The sequence below is a fragment of the Dama dama genome, chromosome 4, assembly GCF_033118175.1.
Source record: "Dama dama isolate Ldn47 chromosome 4, ASM3311817v1, whole genome shotgun sequence".
NCBI classification, from domain to species: Eukaryota; Metazoa; Chordata; class Mammalia; order Artiodactyla; family Cervidae; genus Dama; species Dama dama.
This window is the reverse complement of record NC_083684.1, coordinates 64,871,839-64,884,136: the sequence shown is the minus strand read 5'-3', so window position 1 is coordinate 64,884,136 and position 12,298 is coordinate 64,871,839. Positions and strand designations below refer to the sequence as shown.

At 40.6% G+C, this 12,298-nt stretch overlaps 1 protein-coding gene across 2 annotated transcripts in view; it reads left to right on the top strand.

Annotated features, from left to right (window-relative positions):
- Nucleotides 1–12,298, top strand: part of LOC133054800 (zinc finger protein 525-like) — a 100,356-nt gene that overhangs the window by 20,159 nt on the left and 67,899 nt on the right. The gene's annotated exons all lie outside the window — the stretch shown is intronic.

The following is a 12,298-nucleotide window of genomic DNA, read 5'->3' as shown; positions in this document are numbered from 1 at the left end:
TATGGACTGTAGCCCACCAAGTTTTTCTGTCCATGGGACTCTCCAGGCAAGAATACTGGAGTAAGTTGCCGTTTCCTTCTCTAGGGGATCTTCTAGACCCAAGGATCGAACCCCCATCTCCTATGTTGGCAGGCGGATTCTTTACCACCAGGGAAGCCCCGTATATAGGGTACCTTCTTTGATTTTCATAACTGCGTGAGATGGGCACTGGCATTATTTTCATTAAAAAGACAAGGAAGCCTAAGTTACATAGAGTTTAAACAGTTTGTCTAAACTCACCCCAACACTGGTTTGGATCTAATGGTTTAAATATGGCTAGGCTGGTTGCTAATACTATGTCCCAACCAGTGTGATACACTAACTGATCATGTCAGCTGGTTATCTAGTAATCTAGACCTATATTTTAGTTTTGTAGTTATACTTTTATTTCATATAATTTTAATTTAATTTTATAATTTTGGTTGTAAAAAATTTCCTTTTTATTTATTCTATAGGTCATTATCAAATATGAATAACATTTTAGAGATAATAAAGTATAGATGCTGTAATTAGAGGCTAATTCTACAGAGACTTCCACATGTCCAAGTTGCATTGAATGAATATAAGATTTGTTCAATATTAATTTGGCAGCAGAAGGTCTCATTTGCTATCATGCCAGGGACAAAAACACAATGACATCTTCCACATTAATTATCAGATAATACTACCTTGTTCCTACACTGTGATACATGAAATACTAATAGGTGATAAAACAAGGGAGGCTGGAAATAGGGTTATTAATAATTTTAGTCTCAGTGCTCAGTATTTATTAATACTTATATTAAATGAAACTATTTGTAAGGCAAGATTTGTGAAAGATACTAAAGTACAAGAGATGTACAAAGGAGTCGGGAGAATATGGAATCTTGTGCATCATATAAATTGAAATAATAAAATGAGCTGTGAGCTTAGATAGATGTTAGAATACTGTTAAACTTAATTTTTTTTTCAGGTGAACATTTAAAAAATTTATTTATTTTAATTGGAGGCTAATTACTTTACAATATTGTCGTGGTTTTTGCCATACAGTGACATGAATCAGCCGTGGGTGTACATGTGTTCCCCATCCTGAACCCCCCCCCCGCCTCCCTCCCCATCCCATCCCTCAGGGTCATCCCAGTGCACCAGCCCTGAGCACACTGTGTCATGCATTGAACCTGGACTGGCGATCTGTTTCACATATGATAACATACATATTTCAGTGTTACTCTCTCAAATCATCCCACCCTCGCCTTCTACCACAGAGTCTGAAAGTCTGTTCTTTATATCTGTGTCTCTTTTGCTGTCTTGCATATAGAGTTATTGTCACCATCTTTCTAAATTCCATATATATGCGTTAGTATACTGTATTGGTGTTTTTCTTTCTGACTTACTTCAATCTGTATAATAGGCTCCAGTTTCATCCACCTCATTAGAACTGATTCAAATGAGAATACTGTTAAACTTTAGATTAAAGAAAACAAGATAATGTTAGGTCATGACAACTGTTTTCTGAAACACATAATTTTAAAGGGCTTTCCTAGTGGTTCAGTGGTAAAGAAAACACCTGCCAATGCAGGAGACAGGGGTTCCATTCCTGGTCCGGGAAGATCCCACATGCCATGGAGCAACTAAGCTGCACACCAGAACTACTGAGTCTGTGCTCTAGTTCAGTTCAGTTCAGTTCTGACGCTCAGTCGTGTCTGACTCTTTGCGACCCCGTGGACTGCAGCACGCCAGGCCTCCCTGTCCATCACCAACTCCCGGAGTTTACTCAAACTCATGTCCACTGAGTCCGTGACACCATCCAACCATCTCATCCTCTGTCGTCCCCTTCTCCTGTCACCTTCAATCTTTCCCAGCATCAGGGTCTTTTCCAATGAGTCAGCTCTTCGCATCAGGTGGCCAAAGCATTGGAGTTTCTGCTTCAGCATCAGTCATTCCAATGAATATTCAGGACTGATTTCCTTTAGGATGGACTGATTGGGTCTCCTTGCAGTCCAAGGGACTCTCAAGAGTCTTCTCCAACACCATGGTCCAAAAGCATCAATTCTTTGGTGCTCAGCTTTCTTTATAGTCCAACTCTCATGTTCATACATGACTACTGGAAAAACCATAGCCTTGACTCGACAGACCTTCGTTAGCAAAGTAATGTGTTCTAGAGCCTGGGAGCTACAATTACTGAGCCTGCCCTCTGCAACAAGAGACAACACAGCAATGAGAAACCCGTGCACTGCAACTAGAGAAAAGCCTGCATAGCAACGAAGATGCAGCACAGCCGAATAAGTAAATATAAAATAAATAAAAATTTAAAAATCCTACAGTCCTTAAATACCTAATAAATGATCCTTCTTTATCATTGGGATTGTTTATCATTGATCATCCACAATGAGGATTTAATTAGGTTATATTAGGAGCCATCAGGTTTGATGCAAGGGCTAATACCCTAGTTTCTTTTTAAAAGCTCAGCTCACAACTAAGAAATTATTCTGCCTCCCTGTCCTGCTTTGCCACTGGATCTGATCCTTCTCTATCCACCAGAATTCCTTTTCCAGACATGAACACTTGCTCAGATTACCTCCTTTCCTGACTCTGCCTCAGACTGAAGCAGAAAATACCATACCTGACTCCTTCCTTTTTCCAGGGGGGTGGGCTCAGTGTGAAGGTCATGGATGCCAGGAAGTGTGTGAGAATGAGGTGGCCAGACCCTGAGATAATGGGTTTGTGATCTGTGACCTCACCCCCTTGAGAACTGCAATTACCACTTCTCTTGTAGTGGCAATGACAGGGCAGTCTTGGGGAGCTGAGAATGTTTATGATAAAAGTTTTTCCCAGTTGCTAATTACAAAAAACAATTCCAATTTTCTTGTAAGTGTCTCCAAAGAGACTGTTGACATGCTTGGAGAGGCCCTTAACTTTTTCATGATTCACAATGGAGACAGGATCTCTGATGGAAGGAGCAGTAGAAATCGGAGTCTTGACTTGGGAGTGACAGGCAGCAGAATATATGTGCCTCCCAGGATTCCCTGAGAAGTTCTTCCACTAAGTATCCATTTTATTCTTCTTAAGCTTCAGAGTATCTAGCTGCATGGTTAACTTAAGTACTCAGCAGATACATGGAATCAGAGAGAGTTCAAGATGAATTTTTAATGAAATAAGTATAAAAGGAACAATATGTCGATAGTTTACATTAGAAATCGCTGTCCTGGGAGAATGGAGACAGGTATATGTATGACTGAGTCCTTTCCCTGTTCATCTGAAACTATCACAATACTGTTAATTGATTATGTGTGTGCTAAGTTGCTTTGGTCATGTCCGACTCTTTGCATCCTTATGGACTGTAACCTGCCAGGCTCCTCTGTGCATGGGATTCTCCAGGCAAGAATAATGGAGTGGGATGCCATGCCCTTCTCTAGGGGATCTTCCTGATTCAGGGAATGAACCTAAGTCTCCTGCAGGTTCTTTACCTCTAGTGCCACCTGGGAAGCCCCATTAATTGGCTATACTCCAATATAAAATAGAAAGTTAAAAAAAGAGAAATCATTGACCTAATTTGTACCAATTTGTATAAGTGAAAATTAATTTGGAAATGGTGATAATAGACATTTCTAGAACATTGTATTTTATCAATACAGATCCCAACACTGATATGAAGTGCAAACAGAGAAATATCCACAGAAGACAGAGTGGTATTTATAAAAGTGCCCGTCACAAATGAAAACACCAGGAACAGATGGTTTAGCAGACAGTATCAACTATTCTTTTTTTAAAATGTATTTTTGGTTGCACTGGGTCTTCACTGATGCACATGGCCTTTCTCTAGTTGTGGTGAGCAGGGGCTACTCTCTAATTCTGGTGCATGGACTTCTCATTGTGGTGGCTTCTATTCTCCCAGAGCACAGGCTCTAGACCCATGGTCTTGAGTAGTTGTGGTGCACAGGCTTAGTTGTCCCATGGCCTGTGGAATCTTCCTGGACCAGGGATCGAGTCCATGTCCTCTGCATTGACAGGGGGGTTCTAAATCACTGGACACCAGGGAAGTCCTCTGCTATTCTTTTAACCATTCAGCAGTACTGAATGCTTACCAGAGGTCTTTGCACATACTTTCCCTGAATTTCATTAAGGGCCACTCATTGGTTATACAATGAATGATGAGACATGAACTTTAAGGGGCAAAATCACTCCTTTTCATTTTCCAGCAGGCAAACACACAATCTGAACAAAGCCCACTATCCAGTTGCCCTGTGAGAGTTTTCAGTCCAACTGAGAAGTTTGAGAGTGAAACATAATCAGTCAGGCCACACCTATTTTTGACACTAACTGCAAGTGTGCGGGTTCCCAAAACCACACTCAGTTTCAATAATTCTCTAGAAGGACTCAGCACTCACTGAGAGCTGGTCCACTCACTGTAATGCTTGATTACAGGGTAAAGATACATTCCCTGGTGGAACAGATGATAAGGAATTCGACTGCAATGCAGGAGGCCTGGGTTCGATCCCTGTGTTGGAACGATCTCCTGCAGAAGGGAATAGCAAGCCACTCCAGTATTCTTGCCTGGAGAATCCCATGGACTTCTGTGGGCTATAGTCCTTGGGGTCATAAAGAGCTGGACACGACAGAGCGACTAAGAAAATAACATCTGTCAGTGGAGGAGATGCATGGGCCAGAGTTCAGGAAAAATAGTCAAACTGGAGCTGCAGTTTTCCTCTCCCCATGAAGTGATGGTATGTCATTTTCCTGGCATTGATACCTGACTTCACAGGAGTACGGCCACCAGGGAGCGTCACCCAAGCCCAGGTGCCCAGAGTGTTGTACTTGAGCTCCATCAGGATCTGTCTGTGTGGTTGACCTTTAGTCTCCAGTTGTTCTGAGAGTCAGGCTATTCCTGTTATCTCCAGTTCCTCTAGAAGCCAGCCTGATAGCACACAGCCTAAAGCCCCAGCTGACTTATAATGTGAGACAGGCTGGTGTCCACCCCATGAAACAAACTAAACTATTCCTGCTATCAGAAAGGCAATCTACAGAATGGGAAAAAATATTTGCAAATGATGCAACTGATGGGGATTAATCTCCAAAATATACAAACAGCTCATACAACTCAATACCAGAAATTCAAGCAAACCAATCAAAAAGTGGGCAGAAGATCCAAATAGACATTTCTTCAAAGAAAGTGTACAGGTGGCCAACAGGCTCAGGAAAAAATGCTCAACATCACTAATTACCAGAGAATTGCAAATCAAGACTAGTGAGATATCACCTTACCCTGGTCAGAATGGCCATCATCAAAAAAGTCTACAAATAATCAATGGTGGAGAGGGTGTGGAGAAAAGGGAATCCTCGTTCATTGTTGGTGGGAATGTAAATTGGTTCAGCCACTATCAAGAACAGGATGCAGTTTCCTTAAGAAAACTAAAAACAGAGCAATTAATACCATATGATCCTACAATGCCACTCCTGGGCATATATCCAGAGAAAACTATAATTTGGAAAGATACATGCATCCCAGTGTTCACAGCAGCACTCTTTACAGTAGCTAAGATATGGAAACAACCTAAATGTGCATTTCCTGATGAATGGATAAAGAAGATATGGTATATAAACACAATGGAATATCACTCAGCCATTAAAAAGAATGCAATAATGCCATTTGCAGCACCGTGGATGGACATAGGGATTATCATACTAAATAAAGTAAGCCAGATATAGAAAAACAAATAGCATATAAAATCGCTTATATGTGGAATTTTTTTTAAAAAGATGCAAATAAGCTTGTTTACAAAGAGAAAGAGGGGGAAAAAAAAAGAGAAAAAAAAAAGACTCACAGACATAGAAAACAAACTTATGATTATCAAAAAGGAAAAGAGGGAGGAGGGATAAATTAGGAAGTTGGAATCAACTTATACATATTACCATATATAATATAGATAAACAACAGGGACCTAGTGTATAGCACAGGGAATTGCACTCAATATTTTGTAATAACCTATAAGGGAAAAGAATCTGAAAAAGAAAAAAAAAATAACTGAATCACTTTGCTTTCTACACCTGAAAATAACATAACATATACTTCAATTTGTTAAAAATATCTTAATTAAAAAAATATCTTAATTAAAAAACAAAACAAAAACAAACAAACAAAAGCCCTCATTTACCCAGCAATCCCACTCCTGGGCATGCACACTGAGGAAACCAGAAGTGAAAGAGACACGTGCACCCCAATGTTCATCGCAGCACTGTTTACAATAGCCAGGACATGGAAGCAACCTAGATGTCCATCGGCAGACGAATGGATAAGAAAGCTGTGGTACATATACACAATGGACTATTACTCAGCTATTAAAAAGGATGCATTTGAATCAGTTCTAATGAGGTGGATGAAACTGGAGCCTATTATACAGAGCAACATAAGTCAGAAAGAAAAACACCAATACAGTATATTAACACATATATATGGAATTTAGAAAGATGGTAACAATGACCCTATATGTGAGACAGCAAAAGAGACACAGATGTAAAAAACAGACTTTTGGACTCTGTGGGAGAAGGCAAGGGTGGGATGATTTGAGAGAATAGCATTGAAACATGTGTATTATCATATGTGAAAGAGATCATCAGTCCAGGTTTGATGCGTGAGACAGGGCGCTCAGGGCCAGTGCACTGGGATGACCTTGAGAGATGGGATGGGGAGGGATGTGGGAGGGAGGGTCAGGATGGGGAACACATGTACACCCATGGCTGATTCATGTGAATGTATGGCAAAAACCACCACAATATTGTAAAGTAATTAGCCTCCAATTAAAAAAAAAAGCTGTCATTTAAACTGGAGTAAGAACTTGCTCATGGATTGTTTATACATTTGAGCCCATGGTGCAAATATCTTAGGCACATAAACTGTGCCTGGAAAACCTTTACCCTTTATACACTAAAGGAAGGATCACAAGTGGAATTTTATTTATTTAGGCTGTGCTGGGTCTTCTTTGTTGCGTGCGGGCTTTCTCTAGTTGTGGTGGGTGTGGGCTCCTCACTGCAGTGGCTTCCCTTGCAGAGCACAGGCTCTAGGCACACAAGCTCCGTAGTTGAGGTGCATGGGCTCAGTTGCCCTGTGGCATGTGGGATCTTCCTGACCCAGGAATCGAACTGGAGTCTCCTGCATTGCCAGCCGGATTCTTTATCACTGAGTCACCAAGGAAGCCCCAAACATACACTACTAAATATAAAATAGGTAACTAATAAGGGCTTCCCAGGGGGCTCAGATGGTAAAGTGTCTTCCTGCAACGTGGGAGACCCGAGTTCAATCCCTGGGTCAGGATGATCCCCTGGAGAAGGAAATGGCAACCCACTCCAGTACTCTTGCCTGGAAAAGTCCATGGATGGAGTAGCCTGCTAGGCTACAGTCCATGGGGTTTCAAAGAGTCGGACATGACTGAGCAACTTCACTTTAATAAGGACCTAGTGGAGACTTCTTAGATGGTCCAGTGGTTAAGAGTAAGTCCTTTCTAGGCAGGGAGTATGGGTTCAATCCCTGGTCAGGGAACCAAGTCCCCCATGCCCTGAGGCCTGGTTTACAACAAAAAAGAAGGGACCTACTGAATATCATAGGGAATTCTACTCAATCCTTTAAATGGCCTATATGGGAAAAGAATCTAGAAAAAGTAGATATACATATATATCTACAACTGATTCACTTTGATATACACCTGGAACTAATACAGCATGATAAATCAACTATACCTTGATAAAATTTTAAAAACATACAATTTACATTTTTCTGATAAGATTAGGGGATACTGAGTTCTTCATGTACAGAAAGCAGAGACTGGATACAATGGAATCACGGCTCATGAGCAGAAAGGGGTTGATAAAGGGAAAACACACAGAAATCAAGGCAGCTGTATTCACCAACCACCAACTGGGGTTATGATTAAGAGCAAGAGTAACGTTAAAGATGCAGGACAGGGTGTGGAAACACATGAAGGTGCTCACCAGGAGTAGGATGCTTTGGGTGGCTCTGGACTCAGCGGAGGGTCTGGGAGAAACACTAGCCTTGTGAATATACTGGACTCGCCGACTGTGTCTGTACAGGGTGAGAATCATGGAGCCACTGGCCCAGAAGATGAGCACAGAAAATGAAACTTCAGGGAACACTATCAAAGCTGCATATATTGAGCCTGAAATGTTCTCAAGATCTGTGGCAGCACAGTACTCTGAATCTCTTGTATTTGTCATGTTTGTGCTGTACCATTTGTCAGAAACATATAATGCTACAGAGGAAAAATGAGATTTACAAACATGCACTGGATCCAGCAGAAGGAAATGGAGAAGGCAATGTACTTTGGGGCTTTGACTTTAAGATTCTTCCAACAGGAGTTCATGGGGCTGATTGTGATGGTCTGAAACACACTCAAGAGGCAGGTGATGCCAAAGGACACACTCCTGCCCACTCTCTCAACATATAAAATAAGTTTGCAGGCAAAATCACTAGCAAAATGTTTCAACTTCAAAGTTGTAATTGTCTGAGGGACTCCTTTTGAGAGAATGAGCAATATGTTTGCTATAGCCAGGTGCTTGCCAATCAAGTCTGTGACCCTCAACCTACACTGAGTGTGGTAAAGAAAGAGGTAATGGTACAGAAGGGAGAAGTTGCCCCAGATCCCAAGCAGAGTTTGTAAGAAGAAGATTATTCCTACGGCCAGTTGGCTGGAGGCTGTAGTGTCATTCAAGATACTCCCCTTTAAATGATGACAACAGTGACTCCTCAGAGCAGAATGGCTCAGATAAATTTGTGACATCGGGAGCCAACTTTCCTTGTGTGCTTTTGTGAAATTGCCAAGGCTTCTCAAGACAGGAAACGATGATGAGAGAATCAGTATATGTTATGAAAAAGTCAGTAGGAAGGATGAAGTGGTGGTAACCTGGAGGAAGCAATGACAAATGAGAGTAAATTGAAAGAAAGCATACAACAACATTTTAATAAGAAGCTTACTGGAGGAAGAAAAAATATCTCCATCAGTGCCCTCATCTTAAAACAGGTTAATTCTAAATGCATTCCCTTCTAAATTTTAAATAACATATTGTTTTATTGTATGGACAACAAAGCTCCCACATGATGCAGCTAAAACCCAGTGCAGCTAAATAAATAAATATTTTAAAAATATATATATGATAAAGAGCACAGAATATATATGCCATATGTTGAAATAACTTTGCACAGATTAAAATTAAGATTGGTTCTCATCAATACACACATACACACATAGATACAACATAGAACCGCACAAGTATCTCCTGAAAACCACAGAATAAAATAAACAGTGGACAGAGTCTTCAGACAGAAGCTTCGATAAAGAAGTTATTCAGTGGATAAGACATGTGGAAAAATATTCCACATCGTTGGTAATCAGGACAATTAAAATATAACCACTACTTATGTGTCATCAAATACCATCAAGAAATCTGAAACAGAAATGACAAAAATGCCAAGTTTTGGCATAGCTGTGGATCAACCAAGAATCTCATACACTGATGGTGGGTGTTCAAATTGGTACGAACATTTTGGAAAACTGTGGTGTCTACTTAGCAGATCTGATGTAATCCTGTTCTGAGAAATCCACTCCTATGAATATACTCAACAGGATTTTGTACATGTATCACCCAAAGATTAGTTATACTAATAAAATTTATATGAGAACCCTAATCATTACTAGCAAAGGAGAAAGGGAAAGATATACCCATTTGAATGCAGAGTTCCAAAGAATAGCAAGGAGAGATAAGAAAGCCTTCCTTAGTGATCAGTGCAACGAAATAGAGGAAAATAATACAATGGAAAAATCTAGAGATCTCTTCAAGAAAATTAGAGATACCAAGGGAACATTTCATGCAAAGATGGGCTCAATAAAGGACAGAAATGGTAGGGACCTAACAGAAGCAGAAGATATTAAGAAGACGTGGCAAGAATACACAGAAGAACTGTACAGAAAAGATCTTCACGACCCCGAAAATCACAATTGTGTGATCACTCACCTAGAGCCAGACATCCTGGAATGCAAAGTCAAGTGGGCCTTAGAAAGCATCACAAAGAGCAAAACTAGTGGAGGTGATGAAATTCCAGTTGAGCTATTTCAAATCCTGAAAGATGATGCTGTGAAGGTGCTGCACTCAATATGCCAGCAAATTAGGAAAGCTCAGCAGTGGCCATAGGACTGGAAAATGTCAGTTTTCATTCCAATCCCAAAGAAAGGCAATGCCAAAAATGCTCAAACTATTGCACAATTGCACTCATCTCACACACTAGTAAAGTGATGCCTAAAATTCTCCAAGCCAGGCTTCAGCAATATGTGAACCATGAACTTCCAGATGTTCAAGCTGGTTTTAGAAAAGACAGAGGAACCAGAGATCAAATTGCCAACATCTGCTGGATCATCGAAAAAGCAAGAGAGTTCCAGAAATACATCTATTTCTGCCTTATTGGCTATGCCAAAGCCATTGACTGTGTGGATCACAATAAACTGTGGAAAATTCTGAAAGTGATGGGAATACCAGACCACCTGACCTGCCTCTTGAGAAACCTGTATGCAGGTCAGGAAGCAACAGTTAGAACTGGACATGGAACAACAGACTGGTTCCAAATAGAAAAAGGAGCACGTCAAGGCTGTATATTGTCACCCTGCTTATTTAACTAATATGCAGAGTACATCATGAGAAGTGCTGGGCTGGAGGAAGCACAAGCTGGAATCAAGACTGCCGGGAGAAATATCAATAACCTGAGATATGCAGATGACAGCACCCTTATGGCAGAAAGTGAAGAAGAAATAAAGAGCCTCTTGACGAAAGTGAAAGAGGAGAGTGAAAAAGTTGGCTTAAAGCTCAACATTCAGAAAACAAAGATCATGGCATCCAGTCCCATAACTTCATTGGAACTAGATGGGGAAACAGTGGAAAGAGTGACTGACTTTATTTTTCTGGGCTCCAAAATCACTGCAGATGGTGATTGCAGCCATGAAATTAAAAGACGTTTACTCCTTGGAAGGAAAGTTATGACCAACCTAGATGGCATATTAAAAAGCACAGACATTACTTAGTCAACAAAGGTCCATCTCATCAAGGCTATGGTTTTCCAGTGGTCATGTATGGATGTTAGTTGGACTATAAAGAAAGCTGAGCACCAAAGAATTGATGCTTTTAACTGTGATGTTGGAGAAGACTGTTGAGCGTCCCTTGGACGCTAAAGTCCATCTAAAGGAGATCAGTCCTGGGTGTTCATTGGAAGGACTGATGTTGAAGCTGAAACTCCAATACACTGGCCATCTGATGCGAAGAGCTGACTCATTTGAAAAGACCCTGATCCTGGGAAAGACTGAGGGCAGGAGAAGAAGGGGATGACAGAGGATGAGATGGTTGGATGGCATCACCGACTCAATGAACATGGGTTTGGGTGGACTCCGGGAGTTGGTGATGAATAGGGAGGCCTGGCGTGTTCCAGTTCATTCGGTCATAAGAGTCGGACACGACTGAGTGACTGAACTGAACTGAATAGCCCCTAACTCTTAATACCCACCTACCCATTTAACAGTTGAATGATCAATTAATCCTTTGATAGTCACACAGTGAAGTCCTATATGGCAATGATAATGAAAAACAGCAATAATATAAAACAATACAGATAAATTCACAAAGATGTAATGGAATGGTGGACAAAAGTCCAAATGAAATATGCTATATGATTTCTTTCATGTGAAGGCCAAGAGAGGCAAAGTGATCTAATATTAAATGTCATAATACTTGTAAATGTATGCCCAATAATCCAGGCCTACCAATATAACCAACAAAGCTATATCCTTGGAAACAGTCAGTAAGAAGGAGCACAGAAGAGTTTCATGGGAATTGAGAACATTCTCTTTCTTGATCTAGTTGTGATCTCCAGAGGTGCAATCATTCCTGAAATTTCACTGAGCTGCCCACTTATAAACTGCGAACATGTATTTAATTTTTAAAAACACATGTATTATCAAAAAATGTGGAATGAGCTTGTGAAAGGCTGTTTCTGTGAATGTGTCTCATCTGTTGCCAGTGTCTGTGAAGGAGGGGAGCTAAGCTGAGATCATAACTCCAACAATGAAACTTAAGAGAATAGTCACACTGCTGCATACACTGAATCATTGATTTTGTCATAAAATACAGCAGAGCAGTATCCTAAGTCTTCATGTTTTGTGTTGATTTGTTGCTCCATTTGGCATCATATCCATGGTGAAATTAATGTGTACAGAGAGATACGACTTGTGAC